The sequence below is a fragment of the Kogia breviceps genome, chromosome 6 (genome assembly GCF_026419965.1).
Source record: "Kogia breviceps isolate mKogBre1 chromosome 6, mKogBre1 haplotype 1, whole genome shotgun sequence".
Lineage (NCBI taxonomy): Eukaryota > Metazoa > Chordata > Mammalia > Artiodactyla > Physeteridae > Kogia > Kogia breviceps.
In genome coordinates, this window is record NC_081315.1 from 75,401,243 (window position 1) to 75,422,960 (window position 21,718).

General features: G+C 43.5%; 1 long non-coding RNA gene and 1 other non-coding gene across 3 annotated transcripts; both read left to right on the forward strand.

Moving 5' to 3' along the window:
* The first annotated feature begins 2,520 nt into the window (after positions 1 to 2,520).
* Positions 2,521 to 18,630, forward strand: LOC131757979 (uncharacterized). Of its 2 annotated transcripts, none has more exons than XR_010841066.1 (4): positions 2,521 to 2,585; positions 2,877 to 2,977; positions 3,701 to 3,814; positions 18,335 to 18,630. It is a non-coding gene; the product is annotated as an uncharacterized lncRNA (long non-coding RNA). The 2 variants fall into 2 exon arrangements; XR_010841067.1 differs by having other exon boundaries at positions 3,701 to 3,714.
* LOC131759040 (small nucleolar RNA SNORA26) lies at positions 3,246 to 3,367 on the forward strand. The gene has a single exon (XR_009336373.1). It is a non-coding gene; the product is annotated as a small nucleolar RNA SNORA26 (small nucleolar RNA).
* Positions 18,631 to 21,718: the final 3,088 nt, after the last annotated feature.

Here is a 21,718-nt window from a genome sequence, read left to right on the forward strand (position 1 = left end):
AATCCCTGGTCAGGGAACTAGGATCTCACATGCCACGCTGCGTGCCCAGAAAAATTGTTTTTAAAAAAAGGTCTGAGGAAGATACTAGGATTAATGTGTTTCTGTGCAAGGCAGTAAAAAAGAAGAGGAACATATGATATGTATTCCATCCCAAAGAGGGTGGAGAAAAGCAGTGTTAAACTGTCCCCAGATCACTTCTCAGCAGCTTTTTGTCTAGAAGGCTTGGTGGCTGCATAGAGAGTGCAAGCAATTGTCCATTTTTATGTTTGAGTCTGTGGAGCTCAGGGAGCCTTTCTGTGGGTTGACCCATCATTTCGAAGTAACTAAAACTATCTTCATTTTATGTAGGGGAGATTGCTGGGCATCAGAACCAAGCTTCTCCACCTCATCTTACAAATTTGGCTGAGACCTTCTGCCCACTTCTGGTAACTGGATCCATCTCCTAGTGATCTATCAGGTCACTTATAGCCCTGACTCCTCTTAACCAAGTTCTTCCTACAGCCAGGGTCATGTTGTTGAATCTCAGCTTGGCAATCCAGACCCTGCCCCCTTCTACAGAGTCTCTGTTTGGAAGACTCTGAGAGAAGAAAGATGAAGGGACAGTGAATGGGTGTTCCTTCTGCCACCTTAAATTTTACTATGATCTTATGAATATCTGCAAGGTAGTGACTGGCTGCTAGGATTTATTGATAAATTTTATTACATTTCTTTTCCTTAAATCATCTTAATCACATCTTTAAACCACAGCTTGGGGGCTTCCCTGGTGGCGCGGTGGTTGAGAATCTGCCTGCCACTGCAGGGGATTGGGGTTCGAGCCCTGGTCTGGGAGGATCCCACATGCCGCGGAGCAACAAAGCCCGTGAGCCACAACTACTGGGCCTGCGCGTCTGGAGCCTGTGCTCTGCAACAAGAGAGGCTGCGACAGTGAGAGGCCCGCGCACCGCGATGAAGAGTGGCCCCAGCTCGCCGCAACTAGAGAAAGCCCTTGCACAGAAACGAAGACCCAACACAGCCAAAAATTAATTAATTAATTAATTAACCACAGCTTGCATCAGGTCCTATCATCCTCCATTTTAAGATGCTTGAACATCTACACACTACTATATATAAAATACATAACTAATAAGGACCTACTGTATAGCACACGGAACTCTACGCAATACTCTGTAATGACCTATACAGGAAAAGAATCTAAAAAAGAGTGGATATATGTATAACTAATTCACTTTGCTGTACAACAGAAACTAACACAACAATGTAAACTCACTATACTCCAATAAAAAATAAATAAATAAAATAAAATGCTTGAACAGCTTTCCAATTGTTCTCAGCATAAAACACAAACTCCACCAGGGCCTCCTGAGTGGTCTAGCCCCAATCTCTTCTCAGGCCACTCTGCTCCTACATCCTTAAGTTCCATTTACACTCTGGGTTCCTTAACAGGTCAAGCACTTTCCATTCTACCTCCAGGATCTACCATAAGCTGTTCTTTGTGCCTGTAGACCCCCAACTCCACTGGAGATGCCTACCTTGATCAGCCAATCAAACACAGGCCACTTGTTTCCCTTCACTCCCGACTCCACCCACCTGAGGAGAGCAATGTAGTACAGCGTTTTGAGGGGCTCTACCTTCAAACTGTTTGGGTTCAAATCCCAAATCCACCACTTGTCAGCTTCTCTGTGACTTTGGAAAGTTATTCGACATGTCTCGGCTTCCCCACCTATAATGTGGGGATGATTAAAAATATTTTGAGGATTAAATTTGTTAACAGAAGGTAAACTCTTAGAACAGGAATAGAAGTTCTCACTTTAGCACATACTCCAATCTAAACCCACTTAATCGTTTGCCAAGTATGAGTCCGTCACCTCGGGAAGTATTATAGTGCCTCCCTCCCTACCTCTCACCTCACCCCCAACATAGTCCCCCCGCGCCAATTCCCCCCCCCCCCATCTACTTATAGAACTCTGCGAATGAATGAACAGAGAGCATGAAGAAAGGAGGCTGGTCCTCCCAGATTTAGGAGGGACCATGGGGTAAGCGTACTCAAGAAGACGTGGTCCGAGCCTCTCTTTAAGCTTACAGTTTAGCAGGACAGGTTCTAAACACATACTGAACTTGCGTAGCCGTAAGAAGGGGAATCTCTTGGGTCCTGGCTCAGCCCTGGGGTAACGGCTAAAGCCTCCTAAGGAGAGTCCAGAGGAAGGCACGTTGGCCTCAGAGAACCAGATACACGAGCGCCAAAGCCTGGGGAGGCGTCAAGACTCCTGGAGCTTCCGAGAAACTTGCTCCGCGTAGGCTTAGCTCATGCTCCCGCCACGGAAAGACCAGAAAGACCCCAACCGGACAGGGACCGCGGGAACCAATGGCCGGACCTACACTACCCGCCTCCGGAGATTTCCCGGGGATTGGCTTCCCGCCCTGCCCCTACCCGCTCCTTCTCCTCCTCCCGCCCCGCCCCTACCCCCTCCTTCTCCTCCTCCTCCCGCCCCGCCCCTACCCTCTCCTTCTCCTCCTCCAGCCCCGCCCCGACTGCAGTGTCTCGGCGCCGCACGCCCGCATCGCCCTCAGTCTTGCTGAATTGAGCGGTGAGTGTGTGTCAGCGCAGTGGGGTGGGGGTGGTGGGGGGCGGATGGCCCGTCCGCGGGCCCGGGTGGGGCTGGGTTTGCCCCGTGTCCCCTCGAGCTTTGCCCGCCCGGAGCTCCACTGTTCCCGGCGGCCAGAACGCAGGGGTAGAGCAGCCCTCGGCAGCCCGGGGGGGGCGGGCGACCGTGCCCGTCCCGGGGCCGCGCTAGGCACACGCGCCGCGCAGAGCCGCCCTGAGGCTTCCCGGCGGCCAGGCCCGGGCGCGGTAACAAGTTTGCGCTTTGCTTTCCCAGGGCCCCTACTGCGGCGGCAACAGCGGGTCTCGGACCGACCGTGAGCCTGGGGAGTTTGTCTCCAACGACTGCGGGTGCAGCGGCCTGAGTTCTAAACGCAGGTATGTCCCCGTCCTTGAGTGAGGTGAAATGACCCGGGCCCGAGCACGTGGCCAATGGCGACCGGAGGGTTCCCAAGCACGTGTTTGGTGCAAAGGCCCGAATCCGGCTCTCCTTTAACAAAGGAAACGGACGTTCACAAGCAGAACAGCTGCTTCTAGTGGGTTTTCAGACTCGGTTAAAGAAACTGCTGAGGTCCACGGACACTGACGAGAGAGGAATGCAGGAAACCATAGAGAACCCTGTGAAAAACCCAAATCGCCCTTTCCTGTGCCCTTTTAAGGTTGACGCAGTGCCTTAAGAGGCTAACACAGAAGGGCAAAGAAAGTCTCCATAAAACCCAGAGAAGAGATTGTAGAACTCCTCTTTGGATCCTGTCTGGAGTCACAGCTGAACCAGAAGATTTTCTTTCAGTTTTAGCACCTTAGTGATGTTTGTATAGTTAATAGCAAAGTGATAAACTTAACCTCAGGTTTGACGGTACCTTCAGGCCTGCTTTTGACTCCTCTGGGGATACCATCTAGTGTTTTCAAATAGAGAACGGCATTTGGATATTGTGGTCATCTCTGAAGGTGGAAAAAAATCTAGATGATGGAACAGGTGTACAAAAGGCTTTTTCTGGATATTCTTTGAGACAAACTGAAAAGAATGTACCTCAAAGGTTTTTTTTGTTTGTTTTTCTCTATTTGTTCAGAAAGGTAATTTTAAAACTTTTCTTTTTATAGGTTGAAGACTACAGGTAAAAGCCAATGAAGCTGAAATGCCCTGACACTGGTATTTTAACCGACTTACACCAACTATCACTCTGAAGTTTACAACACACAAGTGCTTCCAATGAGGTCAACTATTCTCACATAACTTGTAGCAGCCGTGTACCTGCACTGGCTTAGGAGTTTAGGGCAGTGGGACAGTGCTGGTGGTTTAATTCTCACAACTCTGTGGAGTGCATACTGTAAAATTACAGATGAAGCAGTAGTTCAGGTAGTGAATTGAGATTCCATCACATATGCATAGCCCTGAGCAAGGAGCTTTATATGTACCTTTTTGGCTGTGTAAACTATGAAAAGTCACTTATCTCTCTTGAGATTTAGTGTCCTGGTTAAACGATAGAAGTATTCAAATGGGGATTAGGTCAGTTTTGGGGCGGGGGAGTGTTAAGGACCAGAGACTTATTGTTGAGAATATAAGCTCTTTATAGTATCTAATTACATTGAACCTAAAAGAAGTCAAAATTTGGCACAAAAGGAGCATCCATCAGCATGTTAAATGCTTCTGATGAATGAGCTGTAAAAAGGAATTTAAAGGACGCAATGTGACGGGAAGGTTTTCATATGGGAAGAAATGTGTCAGTGTAGCAAGATTAACAGCCCAGTGTGTGCTAGGAGTTATTCCTGTTGATCAGCTCTGAATGTTTACAAATACCTCATTTTCCAGAAGTCTTAAAGGTATTCACCTTGGGTTCATTTTTAATGCTTATTTCAAAATATTGTTTTAGCCTCTGTTTAAACTTCATTTCTTTTTATATGCCATATTATTCTGTAAAATCTAGCTTTCTTATATAGGAAATTTATTGAACAAATGTTAGCATAATTGCTAGAGGGAAAACAAGGTAAGGGAAATAGGAAGGGCGTGTATATGCACTGTGAGTGGAGGACATGATAATTTCAGATGGAGCTGGTCAGAGAATGACTAACTACAGAAGACCTGAAAGAGCTGCGGGAGATAACATGGTTATATACAGTTGATCCTTGAGCAATCCGTTGAACTTCATGGGTCCACTCATACACAGATATTTTTCAATACTAAGTACTACAGTACTACATGGTCCATGGAGGGCCATCTATACATTATTCAGAGTATCCCTTGCATTGTGCAAAGGTCAACTGCATATATTTGGGTGAAGAGCATTTCAGGCAGAGGAAAAGTAAGTGCAAAGGCCCTGGGGAGTGATGTATTTAAAGGTTTAGGGGGAAAGCAAGGTGAAGATGCAGAGAAGTGACCTTACAGGAGGATTTGACAACAGTTTGTGTGCAGGGCTAAGGTGGATATTTTAGACCATTCTAAGATGGCAGCTTGCTTTCTGGCCTCTCAGGCCTCTGAATGCTGTAACTTAACCTAGAATGCACCCATATACTTTCCCACATTTCTATAAGCACTATCTTTCCTCCCAAGTGCTCTTGTTATGGATTTCTGTAGCACCCTGTAATGGCCTTATCATACTTGGAAGCACATTTTGTAGTTGCTTGTGAGCTTGCCTAATTGCCCCTGCCCATAAAGTCCCTCTTGGTTCCCACTATATTCCTGGGGTCTAACCAAGTGCCTGGCATACTATAGGTTCTCTTGAGTCCTAAACCCATGATGACTATAGTACAAGGAGCAGTATCATTTATAATTTAGTACTATCGTTAATTGTGTTGGAATGAATTATAAATTGCATTCAAGTGGGTGGCTTACTTAGGAGTGGCAAAATAAGAGCCTAGATTCAGATCCCCACCCTATATGATCTTAGACCAGTTACTTCTTAACTTCAGTTTCATTATCTGTAAGTTGATAATAATGACAGTTACTAAAAAAAAAAACCCTGGTGAGTAGTAAGCACTTAATAGTACTATAGGGCCATTTGACAATACCGTATGATCACTGTAATATTGAATCAAAATGAAAATATTGATATTTGATATTTATATGGTACTAAAATGCTGGCTTTAATGTTCATAAAAAATGATAGAGTACCTACTAGGGCCACGTACTATTTTAGGTGAACACATCCATGAACAAAGCAGATCAGTGGATGTGATTGCGACTGGTCCATTGACGGAGGCCTCCAGTGTAAACGTTTGTGATGCTTCCTTAATTGAGTGCTGTGAGTAGTTAGCAGTGTGGTGGCGGAGAGGGTATTCGGTAGGCTAAAAGCCTAGATGAGGTGACTTCAAATGCTAACTACAAAAGTCTGAAGGCTCTAGCAAAGATCCCAAGAACAACCACTGGTTTCACAAATGGCTCCACTCCACTGAGTCCTGGTGTTGGTTCTTTGCCCCTTGAGGAGTTAACGTGGGCTTGGTAGACAGGTGGAGACCCTAGGTCTGCCACAGATCCTCCCTCTCCCACTAACCAACTTCAACCAGTTACAGTCTTGTTCATACTTTGGTTTTCCAAATAATTTTATTTTATTTTTTTTTTTTAGTAACAAGGCTTTTGGCTAAAAGCTTGAAGTCCACTAGACTAAACAATAGCAGGTGAAAGATGTGAGCAGTTTTATAGCCAGAGGGTAAAACTTTGGAGGAAAGACAGAATAACTTTTTAGTTCCTTCGGAGTCCAGAGTTTAGAACTATAGAAACACTAGAACTGCGCTGCCCAGTAGGACAGCTCTTAGTCACACGTGGCTACTTAAGTCAAAACTAAAATTAAGGGGCTTCCCTGGTGGCGCAGTGGTTGAGAGTCCGCCTGCCGATGCAGGGGACACGGGTTCGTGCCCCGGTCCAGGAGGATCCCACATGCCACAGAGCGGCTGGGCCCATGAGCCATGGCTGCTGAGCCTGCGCGTCCAGAGCCTGTGCTCCACAACGGGAGAGGCCACAACAGTGAGAGGCCCGCGTACCGTAAAAAAAAAAAAAAAAAAAAAAAAAAAACCAAAACACTAAAATTAAAAAATCAGGCCCCAGTTGCATTAGCCCCGTTTCAAGTGCTCAGTAGCCCCACCTGTGGCTAGGGGCTACTGTACTGGACAGCAGATACAGGACATTTCCATTGCTGCAGAAAGTTTATTGGCAGTACTGTTCTAGAGGTTATATGGTGAAGACAGAAGGAAAACCTAGAACGATGATGGTGTAGTAGGCTAATGGCCCCAAAGAGATCAGGTTCTTGAACCTGTAAGTGTTACTGTATTGGAAAGAGGGTCGCTGCAGATGTGATTAGGTTAAGGGTCTTGAGATGGGGAAACTATCCTGGATCATCTCTGTGGGCCCTAAATCCAATCACAAGTGCCTTTATAAGAGGCAGGCAGGAGATTCCGTGAACAGAGGAGGCAGCCATGTGAAGAAGCAGATTTAATGTTGGCCTGGAGATTGGAGTGATGCAGCTTCTAGCTGAGGGATGTTGGCAGCCACCAGAAGCTGGAAGGTGTGAGGAACATGTTGATTCCCAGCCTCCCAGAGCCTCCTGGGGGAGCACACACTTGATTTGATCCAGTGGAGTTGATTTCTGACTTCTGGCCCACAGAATTGTGAGAGAATAAATTTCTGTTGTTTCAGCAAGCCACCAAGTTTACGGTAATCTGTTATAGCAGCCTCAGGTATCCAATACCGATGAAAAGCTTAAGATCACAAATACAGCCAGAGCTGGAACCTCACAACACCACACCACCTCCTATGCTGTGTTTTCACTAATACCTTACTGGTGGGTAGGTGAGGGTAGATCTTAACTATTTGACAATTTAAAAATTTTCAGAGGTATGGCAATTAAGTTAAAATTTATTTAGATTTGAATCACAAGAGATATCAGCATGTGGCTAAAATATGGAGGATTAGCAAATACTTCATAATAAAATACAGATTGTCAAAACAAATATAAGAGGGCTTCCCTGGTGGCGCAGTGGTTGAGAATCCGCCTGCCGATGCAGGAGACACGGGTTCGTGCCCTGGTCCGGGAAGATCCCACATGCCGCGGAGCAACTAAGCCCGTGAGCCATGGCTGCTGGGCCTGCGCGTCCGGAGCCTGTGCTCCGCAACGGGAGAGGCCACAACAGTGAGAGGCCAGCGTACCGCAAAAAAAAAAAAAAAAAAAAAAAAAACAAATATAAGAAATCAGTGTATGATTTATTGGAATGTCATTTATGTATACTTTTAATAAATTTCATCACACAGTACAAAACACCATCCAAAGTTCAAGTTGTAAAAATTTGGTAACAAAACTAAAACAATAGGAAAAAATTATGTTGGTTATATAATTTTTGCCTTGTAGGCCATACAGCTTTGGCTAGCAGTGTCCCAGAGGTAACACAGACTTGGCTCATGTTTCCACAAAATGTAAAACTGAATTTCTGGGAGGTTTAAAAAAAACAGTATAACTAATAGAACTAGTTTTCTCAGGGTCACTACCACAGGGCTCTAACTTGTCATCCATACACTGGAATTTTGATGTACTGAATATCTAGGTTACAACAACACTGATACTGAATAATGGCAGCTTCATGCTAGAGACTGGTAAGGAAACTAGGGCAAAGACCCAAGTTTCTGAATAAGAAATTCACATTTGTTGAACTCAGTATTCTTATGGGACCATCACACTCAGTCAAATAAAACATGAAAAACCTGAAGGTCAAAACTCAGTCCTTGTTGAAAAGATTGTGTGTTTACATGTTGCTATTTACAGTATTACCTTTTGAAACTTCTCAACCTATGGAATCTCATTCTGATGAAAGAAGTTAGGATCAAAACAGCCCTGTTTGTCTACCTTTCATACCAAGTTGCAGACCTGAACAGTTTATATCTGAAAATTTATTTAAAATTGGAATTTTCATAACGAATAGGAGGTTTCATTAACTTTTGACCAAAATCAGGTCCTGACTGGGCTTGGGGGCGGGGGGGTAGAAGAGGATAGTGTCATAAACTGCCCACCACTCCTTGCAGCCTCTTCTGTTTCTTTCTTGCTAACAGACTTGAATACCTGTTTCCAATGTCTCCCACAACAAAAAAGTTTTATTACAAGTCTGAATATTTCTGCCTAAAAGTGGCCACTATTTTTTGAGATGTTTCCACATAGTTACATTGATCTCTAGCTCCCTGTTTAAGGTTTAACTCCCAGCCTGCAGGTAACCTGATTATTCAAATGAACTCAACTTGAAATAAGATAGAAATGCTCCCATGTTGAGTTCCTCATTCCGAGCTAATGGTTTGCTAGGTTCCTCCTAATAAACTTTTAGCTCCATGCTATCTACTTGCACACTCAACTCTACAGGTTTCACTCTGCTTAAATCACTGTAAGTGGCTCAAACCTACAGAGCCAATGAAAAATGTCTGAAGAAGCTCAGCTCATTTTTAATTTCTCCAAAACCATTGAAACAAAATTGTAGGACTGCCCTGAATATGCACCCAAGTGGCAGGTTCCTGTGCAGCTCTATTTTGGTTTGGCCTCTACAGGATCATTGACGACAACAGCAGGAGAGATCATCTTGCCAGAAAATTTCTTCAGGTGGAAGTTTTCTTTCAGAATGAGTTTGTCTAAATTTTTACTCGTTTTTTTCTTACAGTTAGTGGGTTATTTGAGCAAACCAAATTCCGACCCTCTCAATTTTCATGTGTCCTGTGGTGACTGGCCAGCCACTTGCATCATCGTGGGTATCATCTCTGCCTTCTTTGAACCTTTTATGCCAAAGACTCTTGCTCTTGACATTACTTCACCATAAACTACGTTTAACATTTCAAGTGTCTCGCTTGCAGATTTACTTAACTTTACAAAGTTTAATGTGCATTCTTTGCTCTAAATTACAGTCACTCATTTTTAGGGTTGAAAAAAAAAGCTCATATCTACTCACAAAGATAGCTGGCAACCTTGAAAGCACTGTTGTGGCCAGCTGAAACGTGTTATAATGTCCGTGCAACAATCCTCTGATGTCAAAAGCCACACATGAAAATTTAGCCAAAATTAAAACAGAAGAGTGCAAATAATCTTTGAAATACATTACATTAACTATGTGCAGGGAGCACTTGCCCCTCCCCCCCAAGAACGTAAGATAAAAATACATCCTAATGACATGGAAGCTGCCACTTGTCTTGGCTGTATATTTAGAATGAGCTAGTTCAAAATGGTCTTTTTTCTGTTGATTGATAGGCCAAATGCAAGACACCAAAATAGTTTACTTCCAATATATAACAAGAGAATGGATGCAGTTGTCTCCAGTCTGCTTTCAATTTTGGTTATATACCAAGAAGCAGAGTTGCCGGATAATATGGTAACTACTTTTTTGACCAGCAAACTTCCATGGCAGCTACACCATTTTACATCCACCAGCAACGCACAGGGGTTCCAGTTTCTCCAGCTCCTCGCCAACACTTGTTATTTTCTACCAAGTTTCACAGTGGTACATGAAAATTCAGGTATCTACAGGTCTAAGTATTTTCTTCGCAATCCCCGTCTGCCTTTCCCCCCCTTCTTGGCAGTGCTTTTTCTTCAGTGAAAATACAGACTCGGGTTCAAGACTTAACAGTAATATTAAGTATAAACTACTTTAAGATAACTTTTTGTTGTTTGCCATGCGCAAGAATTCAATACATATTGACACGCTCCTTTACTGGAGGAATCTGTAATTACCTTTTTAGGAGGTGAATAGGGCTGCTTTTAAGTGTGCATTAGAAACGAACTTCAAAATGTATTTGTGACCTTACCCCCCCTTAACTCTACAGCAGCCGAATAAGCACGAGCTAGAAACAGGCTGGGACAAGAACCGACCATTTAAGCAAGGCGGTTCATTCCTCTAAGCACTGTATCTCACCGTACTGCGCGCACTCAAAAGTGCGTTAACCATAGAACCACAAACTCGCCGACTATTTTTAATTCAAATGTCCTTTCCAAGGTTGCGAACCGTTCAACACAGATGGAACGAGCGTCAGTACCCGGCAAGGCCCAATCAGGTCGCACTTTACTACCTCGGGTTCCTCCTGCCAAGCGGCAGAAGAGCCGCGCGGACCGCGAATCTCCGCCCGGCGGAGGAGAAGGCAGGGGAACGCGAGGAAAAGCCCGAGCTCGGGGCTAAGAGACCCCGCGGCCCGGGCCCCGCCTCACCTCCGCCTCGGGCACCGTGGGTCCGGGATTCGAGACAGGCAGCTCCCTGCCTGCGGCTAGTCAAACTCCCTGGCCGCGCCCACTGTCCCTCGACACCCCTCGGCCCATGTTGGGAGCGGATGGAGGCTACCAGGGGTCCGAGGTACCGGAAGTGGGCAAACACCCCTCAGCAGCGAAACTAAGTGCCCAAGGACCAGAGGAAGACCTGCACCCTCGCAAGAGTTAAGACAACCCCCACCACACACACACACACACACACACACACACACACACACACACGCCGCGAAAGCCCTGGGGGATGCGGTCTGCCAATCATCAGATGGAGGGCGCACCCAATTGGCTAAACACGGGAAAGCTCGCGTCCCGTTGGCATCTTTTCCGGCCCCAACTTCAGCTCCTCAGCCTGAATCCCGGCCCCATTTAGCGGCCCCATATCTCAGCTGAGGAGTTGGGGAGCAGGAGGGGGAAATGCCTACACTTCCCCCCAGTTCCTAGTGCAGGAGCTCGGGCTACCTGAGTAGAATCCCAGCTCTTCACCCGTGGCATTTTAGGACCATTTCACGCCCAGATTCTGACATGACCTGTCTCATTCCTAAGCTCAGCATTCTACCCTGTGACCCCAAACTGACCCAGTCCTGGGCAGAGATCTGATTTTACCTGTGCTTGGGAGAAAGCAGGCTTCCATGGACTTTGCCAAATTAAAATCTTTCTCTAAAAGCTTTCTCATCTCCATACCTACGTCTTGCTCTGCATAGGATGCAGTGAGAATTAAAATTGCTTTTTTTTTAAACAATCGCTAATCCTCCTGTGCCTTAACTCATTAAATCATCAAAATAATCATCAATGAAGTAGGTACTGTTAATATTTTTCAAGTGAATAAACCAGAAGCACAGGGGAATTTAGTGACCCGCCCAAGTTCTGTGTTTGCTCTCCAAATAGGAACTATACTCTGTCCTCTTCATCCCTATCTCCCTTACTTTATTTCGGGACTTCATAATTGCTGGATTACTTCTACCAACAGCCCCTTAACTCCTCTCCTTGCCATCCTCTACAAAGCCAAGGATTAATCTTCCTAATGCAAATCTGATCATGTCTCTCAAATCCTTCTGAAGTCTCTGAAATGTCAAATCCTTCTGTGGCTCCTTATTGCCACTCTCTGGCAGACAGTGCTATTTATTGAAGTAGTCACGCCTACAGATAAGTACACAAGCCATGTTGGGTATATACCCAGAAATGGAATTGTTGGATCATAGTTGTGCCATGTCCAAATTTAGTAGATATTTTACAGCAGTTTTCCAAAGTGTTCGCACCGATTTATACTCTGATCAGCAACATCTGAGAGTTCCAGTCGTTCCACAGTCTCATTAACTCTGGGTATTTCCCATCATTTTTCATTTTGGCCATTTTGGTGACTGATAATTATGTCTCCTGTGATTTTAATTTGCATCTCCCTGATTAATGAATTTGAGCAACTAGTCATATGTTTACTGGTTATTTAGAAATACCTTTATGAAATTTCTGTTCAATTCTTGGCCCATTTTTCTGAGTAGTTTTTTATTTGATTTTTTCTAACATTTGATTATAAAACATTTCAAATATTTAGCAAAGTTTAAGGAATTTTATAGTAAACACAAGTAAACCTACCACACAGATTCTACCATTAATATTATATAGAACCTGCTTTATTACATTTCTATCCTTCCCTTTATCCATCTTCATGTAGTTGCATTTCAAAGTTAATTGCAGATAGCAATATATGTACTCTAAATACTTCAGCATATATGTAATTAATTAGAATTCAGTATTTAAGGTTTGTTTTGATGTAAAACTTGCATCAAATTAGTGTAATGTAAAACTTACATTAAATGCACAAATCTTCAGTGTAGATTTGCTGAGTTTTGAGCAAAGGAGTTTTGCAATGCCACCTCCCAGTCATTCTCCATTTCCACTTTCCTGGGGGCAATGACAGTTCTGATTTATTTTTTTCCTGCTGTACATTAGCTTTACCCTGTTTCAAAATTTCATATAACTAGAATCATACAGCATGTGCTCTTTTGTGACTTCTTTCACTCAGCATTCACTCCTCCATGTTGTTGCATGTGTCAGTAACTCATTTCTTTTTATTGCTGAGTAGTACTCCATTGGATAAGTATACCACAGTTTATCTGTTATAAGAGGACTTTTTAAATATGCATCCTTTATCACGTGTATGTGTTGCAAATATCTCCTCCAATTCTGAGTTCCTTTTCATCCTTTTAAGGATGTCCTTTGAGGGGGAAAGTTCTTAGTTGTTTTTTTTTTTAATTTTATTTATTTTTGGCTGCGTTGGGTCTTCGTTGCTACACGCAGGCTTTTCTCTAGTTGCTGCCAGCGGGGGCGACTCTTCGTTGCAGTGCGCAGGCTTCTCATTGCAGTGGTTTCTCTTGTTGTGGAGCATGGGCTCTAGGCACGTGGGCTTCAGTAGCTGTGGCACATGGGCTCACTAGTTGTGGCTCGTGGCTCTAGAGTGCAGGCTCAATAGTTGTGGTGCACGGGCTTAGTTGCTCCGTGGCATGTGGGATCTTCCCGGACCGGGGCCCGAACACGTGTCCCCTGCATTGGCAGGTGGTTTCTTAACCTCTGTGCCACCAGGGAAGCCCCCCCAAAAGTTCTTAGTTTTAATACTCCAATGTATCAACTTTTGATGGTGACTGGTTTTATTTAAGAAATCTCTGCCTACTCCAGATTATGAATATTACTTCTCTGTTTTCCTCCAAAAGCTTTAGTTTGCCCATTTAGGATTGTAATCCATTTTGAACTGATTGTTGTGAGTGATGGGATATAAAACTGGGTCCACACATCTTTTTTTCTATGTGGCTATCCAATGAATCCAGCGTGGTTACTTAGAAGATCACTTCCCTCCATTTGCAGTTATCATAAGTCAGGTAACCACATATGTGTAGACCTATTTCCCACTCTATTCAGTTTGATAGGTTGGTTTTGTCTGTCTTTGCACCAATACCACATGGTCTTCATTACTACAGCTTTATAATTATTCTTGATAGTGTACCAGTGAACTGAATTTTTAATTTAATTTAAATTTAAATAGCTGTGTGGCTAGTGGCTACCATATTGGACAGAGCAGATATAGAACATCCTCATAGGAAGTTCTGTTGACAGCACTGCTTTAGAAGACATCTAGAGGCCAATACCAGATAGTTCATTTCATAACCACAGGCCATCCTGTGGTTATGGCTGGGCTGCTCTTCAAAAATATCTGTATAATATCTTTTTTAAAGAAATTCAAAATGCATCTTCCCAAAGATAGGTAAGATGTCCAGCCCTCTTGACCTTGCACTTATAGCAATGAAAATATTATTTCAAGTGTGGGAGAGTTTAATGCTTTGGGAGACATTTCCTGTGGTCAGACACCATAACATTTGTAGCCCCAAATCACAGGGAAAGATTCTTACTCTAGTACCATTACCTGTAGTTTATTATCTGCTGTCATCCAAGGTCACACTTAATAGTTCTCTTTCAGAGGGCTTTCCTGGGCTGTCACTAGCTGTGTTTGAGGGGTTGCCCTCAGACCTGCAACCAGAGGTCTGAGTCAGATCTGGCTCTTGTGTGTAAGGGATTCCTCAAACCATATTGTCCTGTTTATTCCATCAGTGACATTGGAGTCTTTTGACTTATAAATGATACATATGTACTTATTATGTCCTTCGGGTGTTTCTTTTTACATTGAATGTATTTATTTCTCCCCACATTTGATACCTTTATTTTCCAATGTCTTGTGTTTTATAGTTACTGTGATGGCTATTTTAATTATCGTTTCCAGATCTGAGGATAGCACAGGGCTATAGTCATGATCTAAATTTCCACTGGGGCAACAAATTTATTGAGCGCTTACTCTACAAGATGCCCTGTGCTGAGCCCTGGAGATAAACTCTGACAACCAATAATATTGGGTTGGCCAAAAAGGTCGTTCGCGTTTTTCCATAAGATGTAACAGGAAAACCCGAATGAACTTTTGGGCCAACCCAATAGTTACCACTGAGCATCTGCTCTAGCCCAAGCACTTGCATTTGTTATTTTTAATGATCATAATGACACTGTAAGGTAAATACTGTTACCACACTTTTCAGATGATAAAACTAAAGTTCTGGGGGTTCAGATTCCTATGGCTCATAAGTGGCGGAGCTGAGATTGAAGCTATGAATCCCACCACCACCACCTCTATGAGAGCTATCAGACTTCAAAGGCGCTTTGTTTCCTCTTGAGGAACATATTGTCTGATAGAGGAGGCAAGCCCACAATAACCACAACCCCCAGCAGAACAGATACTACAAAAGGGAGAGGGGGTGAAAGCACAGAAGAAATGAAAGGTGGCAATGAATCCTGCTGGCAGGTCTGTAGGATGTCATAGTTGAAACTAACCTGTGGGCCAGATGGCCCTAGCAACTTGGTCTTGTAAATGCCTCCTGAAATCCTTTCTCCTCCATGAAGTCCTGGAATGATCTGAGGAGAAGCAACAAGCTTTGAGACACCCTCCGGAGCAAATATTTAAATTAATGTGAAAAAGGACCTGCAAGGATGGGCCCTTTAAGAAGACCCTGAATGTAAATGTGATGGCTGGATCTCTAGCTGCTATCTTTGACCGTACCCCTGATGTTATGGGTTGGACTGTGTCTCCCCTAAATTCACATGTCCAAGTCCTAACCCCCTCAGAACGTGACCTTATTTGGAATATGATGTTATAGGGTCATTGCAGATGTAATCAGGTAAGAAGGTCATACTAAAGTAGAGGGAGCCCCTAATCCAATATGACTGGTGTCCTTATAAAAAGGGGAAATGTGGGCAAAGAGACACACACCCAGAGAACACTACATGAATATGAAGATGAAGGAAGAGATACTCTACAAGCCAAGGAATGCCCAAGGATGCCAGAAAACCACTAGAAACTAGGGGAGAAGCCTGGATCAGATTTATTTTTCCAGCCCCCAGAAAGAACCAACTCTGTCCGCTCCTTCATCCCAGACTTCCAGCCCCCAGAACTGGGAGGCAATACTTTTCAGTTCTTTAAGCCACCCAGTTTGTGGTACTTTGTTACAGATGGCAGAGAAATGAGGTATAAGGAATCTGAGCCCCTGAGAACTGTATGGAGCACAACTTCCGCATCAGCCTTGGTCCTGATAAACATCTGCCTTGTTCAAGGCCCTGTGATACTGTGATTTATAATAAGAAATATACATCAGGCCTTTGTCCCTGTTTCTGGCACAGAGCTCCTAAAACCCTTGGGATTTCTTAAGTGTGAGATCAATAAGAAGTGTCTTTTGTTATGTTAATGAGGTGACTTTTGGAAAGCACCTAAGGATGGGGGCTGGTTGCCAGAGGACCCAACCCTGCGGTTAGAGGGTTGGAACTTTTAGTCCCTCCCCCGCCCCGACACACACACCAGGGAAGGAAGGGGGGCCGGAGGTCGACTCAATCACTAACGGCCACTGATTTAATCAATCATGCCTAAGTTATGAGGCCTCCATAAAAACCCAAAAGGACGGGGTTCAGAGAGCTCTGGGTTGGTGAGTGCGTGGAGATTCTGGGAGAATGCCTCAAAGAGGGCATGGAGACTCCAACCCCTTCTTAATATGTTGCCCTCTGCATCTCTTCCATCTGGCTGTTCCTGAGTTATATCCTTTTCTAATAAACTGGTAATCTAGTAAGTAAAATGTTTCTCTGAGGTCTGTGAGCCACTTTAATCAGTCGAACCCTAGGCTAGGATCGTGAGAACATTTGATTTAAGCCAGCTGGTCAAAAGCACAGGTAACAACCTAGACTCACAGTTGGCATTGGATGGGGGGTGGGGGCAGTCTTGAGGGACTGAGTCCTTCAGCTGTGGGATCTGATGCTACCTCCAGGCAGACAGTGTCAGAATAGAGCTGAACTGCAGGACAGCCAGCTGGTATCCAAGCATTACTTGGATGTGTGTGGGAAATCCCCACACATCTTAACTGGTGATCAGAACCTTAGGCACAATTACTGGGCCTCTGTTAATTGCATTAAAACCAATCCTGATACTAAGGATAAAGGTCACACTCCTTATGATGACATATTAGGCCCAGTAAGACGTGTCCCCTGCCTTCTTTTCTGCCTTCCCCCTTAGAGCCCACTTACTCAGTCACATGGCACTACTTAGCTCCCAAAGCCCTCTCTTAAGCTCTTTCCTCTGTGCATGCTTCCCCCTCTGCCGATAACATCTTTCTTATACTCTGCCTGTGTCTTTCTCGCCCTTCTTGGCCTGGCAACCTCTTAACTTAGGTTTTTGCATTCTCCAGACTCCTTCCCTGACCTCACCGGGATTGGTTTCTGATCCCATGCTCCAAGTGCTTCCTGCTACCGCAATGTTTATTAATTATGGTGTAGATTATGAACTACTTTTATTTATTTATTATTTATTTATTTTTTTGCGGTACGTGGGCCTCTCACTGTTGCAGCCTCTCCCGTTGTGGAGCACAGGCTCCGGACGCGCAGGCTCAGCGGCCATGGCTCACGGGCCCAGCCACTCCGCGGCATGTGGGACCTTCCCGGACCGGGGCACGAACCCGTGTCCCCTGCATCGGCAGGCAGACTCTCAACCACTGCGCCACCAGGGAACCCCCTGAACTAGTTTTAGAGTTCAGTGCCTGACCCATCATAAATACTCATTACATCTTTGCTTAATGATGAAGCATCACCAGGGATTTTCCTTGGCCCATCTATGGGAAGATGTGTTCTGCATTTCTAAAAAATTTTTTAAAAAGATGTACATAGATTATGTTTGTTCGTTTTTTGAAGAGCAGCCCAACAATTTACTTAAGATGGCCTGTAGGACTTCCCTGATAGTGCAGTGGTTGAGAATCCACCTGCCAATGCAGGAGACACGGGTTTGAGCCCTGGTGCGGGAAGATCCCACATGCTGCGGAGCAACTCAACCCTGACCTGCACTCTAGAGCCCACGAGCCACAGCTACTGAGCTCGTGTACCACAACTACTGAAGCCCACATGCCTAGAGCCCGTGTGCCACAAGCCCACATGCCTAGAGCCCGTGCTCCACAAGAGAAGCCACTGCAATGAGAAGCCCGCACACTGCAACGAAGAGTAGCCCCCGCTCACCATAACTAGAGAAAGCCTGTGCACAGCCACGAAGACCCAACGCAGCCAAAATAAGTAAATAAATTTATTGAAAAAAAAAAAGATGGCCTGTAGCTATGAAATGAAGCATCTAGAATTGGCTGCTAGATGTCTTCTAAAGCAGTGCTGTATATAGAACTTCCTGTGAGGATGAAATGTTCTATGTTTCATATGTCATATGTTTCATATATACAATATGGTGGCCACTAGCCACATGGATATTTAAACTTAAATTTAACTAAATTAAAAATTCAGTCCTCAGTATGGTAGGTTGAACAATGGCCTCCAAACAGATCCAAATCCTAGTTTCCAGCACCTATTAGTTGTACCTTATATAACAAAATGGACTTTGCAGATGCGATTAAACTAAAGATCTTGAGATGGAGAAATTATCCTGGATTATTCACGTAGACCCTAAATGTAATTACAGGTGTCCTTCTAAGAAGGGGACAGAGAGAAATTTGACTGCAGAACAGAAGAAAAAGACAATGTGACAGCTGAAGCAAGATGCTATGCTGCTGGCTTTGAAGATGGAGGGAGGGGCCTTGAGCCAACATATGCACGGAATGGAGCTCTAGAAGCTGGGAGAGGCACAAAAAGAGTGTTCCCTAGAGCCTTCCAGAGGAGCGTGGCCCTGCAGACACCTTGATGTTGGCCCAGTGAAACTGATTTCCAACTCTGACCTCCAGAAATGTAAGATAATAAATGTGTGCTTTAAGCCAACAAGTTTGTGAAATTTGTTACAGCAGCCATAGGAAATTAATATACTCAGTAGCACTAGCCTCATTTCAAGAGCACACTTCTAGACAGTGCAGTTCTAGAATCCTCTGCCTGGTGAGGAAGCATATCTCCTGGACAATACATCTTTCAGAATTTAGAAACTCTGAATATTAATATGCTCCTGGCACCCAAGATGAATTTATGATACAAATACTTTGCATAGGAAAACCAAGCTAAGAAAGCTCAGCTGTCTTCTGCTCAAGCAGATTATCAGGACTAGTAAATCAAGGCCTTTCTTTGTGATCCATCTCTTTCAAACAGTCAAGACAGTTTATAAATGGCCTCATTTTTGTCATGAAAGTTGATACCAAAGAGACTTATTTCACTTCAATTCATCTTTCTCTTTGGAACTCCAGAAACATCCTCAAGTCCAATAAAAATTATACTTTTCTTGCTAAATGCCTCACATAATAAAAATAATGATCTCAATGTCTTTTTGTTTGCTGTGTACACGTGCAGTCCAGGCAGGAGTACATCAAAGGCGTGAGGGTGAAAGAGACTCTTCTGTTGTTTGCTTCAGAAAGATCCTCAAACAATAGTCTTCACAGCATTGCATTGCAGATTACAATTTTACTGCCTCTACCTGTCTGCACACGTGCGGAGGTTTTATAACAGTTAACAATTGTTAGGAAAGTAAAAGAGCTACCTTCTTCAAAAATGGTGTGGAGAGAAAACTACCACCAAACAAACTCTATTAAGGCCATTACTAAATCACTCTGTATCACATTTCTTACCATCAACACTCTAAAACCAGCTGGAAAAGGTGGCCCATAGCCCACCACTGGCAACTTTTTTGTTTAAAATTTTTTTATTGTTCTAAAATATACATAACATAAAAGTTACCATTTTAGGGCTTCCCTGGTTGCGCAGTGGTTAGGAATCCGCCTGCCAATGCAGGGGACATGGGTTCGAGCCCTGGTCCGGAAACATCCCACATGCCGCGGAGCAACTAAGTCCGTGCACCACAACTACTGAGCCTGCGCTCTAGAGCCCACGAGCTTCAACTACTGAGCCCGTGTGCCACAACTACTGAAGCCCACGTGCCTAGAGCTCCTGCTCCACAACAAGAGAAGCCACCGCAATGAGAAGCCTGCACACACAACGAAGAGTAGCACCCACTCGCTGCATCTAAAGAAAGCCCACGTGCAGCAACGAAGACCCAAGGCAGCCAAAAATAAATTTGTATAAAACAAAAAACACACACAATAAAAAAATTTACCATCTTACCATTTTTAAGTGTACAATTCAGTGGCATTAAGAACATTCACAACGTTGTGCAATCCTCACCACTATCCATTTCCAGAAATTTTTCATCATCCCCAAACTGAAACTCTATATCCCTTAAACCATAACTCCCCATGCACCCTTCTCCCAGCCCCTGGTAACCTCTATTCCACTCTCTGTCTCTATGAATTTGACTCTTCTAGGAACTTCATGTAAGTGGAATCATGCACGATCTGGCTTATTTAACTCAGCATGATGTTTTCAGGGTCCATGCATGTTGCAGCATCTATCAGAATTTCATTCATTTTTAAGGCTGAATAATACTCCATTGTATGTATATACCACATTTTGTTTATCCATTCACATCCATCTGTGGGTACTGGATTGTTTCCATCTTTTGGCTCTTGTGACTAACACTGCTATGAACATTGGTATACAAGAGCGGCATTTTTTACTACTAGGCTATGCAAACTTATTTAACCAGAATTTGTGCAGGGTGAGAAACAGGTTTAAAGCCTTCCCTAATTAGTGGTTATAAAATTTGACCATACATTAGAATCACCTGGGGTGTTTTAAAAACTTTCCAGTGCCCATGCTGCAGCCCAGACCAATTACATCAGATTACCCGGGAGTGGGACACAGGTATCAGTATTTTTTGTAAATCTTACTAGTTGATCCCAATATGCAGACCAGTTTGAGAACTAGTGCCCTAAACAGTGAGCTAGTAAATACTGTTTCATCTAAAGTATTTTTCCTTTCCCTACAATATCTAAATCACACTTAGATTTCCCATACTTTCAAATCCAATTTAGCTGAATTAAATTCATCTTTATATTTTTAGGGTCTTTTAAGGTCTTCTAGCCAGAGCACTTACACTTATAATTTAAGTTTGGCAGGGGGGTTGGGTGGGGGGAAATCTCAGATGTACCTACCATTAGTACAGAAATGTGTGCTCCTATCAGACAAAATGAATACGTTCAAGAATACAAAAATAAACTTTTATGCAATTAGATCTAATAATAAAACTAGACACATTTTCTTTCATTTCAGGCCTAAAAATTAGCTCCCACTTACACAATTATTTAATATTGCTTTGGAAATCCCATGCGAATGTAATTATACATGAAAAGAGGAAAGCACCATTATTTGCTGGTGATGCAACTGATAATCCTAGAAAATCCAAAGGAATTAGGTTTAAAAAAAAATCCTGGAGGTATAAAAATAGGTTAATGGTGAGAAAAAAAAAAGTCAATAGGATCCTTGTATCACCAGTCAGAACCAGCTGAAAAATAAGAGATCCAACTTAAAACAGCCATAAAAATATATAATACTTAAAACAACAAAAGACATAGTATATATTTATTTGTTTAGTCATCAATTATACCGGGTAGTTCTACAGAGAACAGCCTGTGGAGTAGGCTGCTTGGTGCCCACCCTGGCTTCCACCCTTAGTAGTTGTGGAAACTGGGAAGTTATTTAACCTCTCTGAGTCTCAGTCTAACCATCTGTAAAATGGAGATGATAAAAGTATCTACCTCATAGAGTTGGACAGGTTACACGAGCTGAAAATGTAAAGTGCTTAAACAGTCCCTGCTACATAGTAAGTACCATTTCTGTGCTAGCTTTTAACTTTATTACTGGCAGTCTTTTGAAAAAGGAATTGGACAGATGGAGAACTATAGCATATTCTTGAACAGCATGAGTTTACAAGCATAAAGGATGGAGGGAGACAGAAAATAAATAATGAATCATTGGGTGCATAAGAAATGAAATCTGAAACTTGAGACTAAGTATTTATATGTCTGTTTAC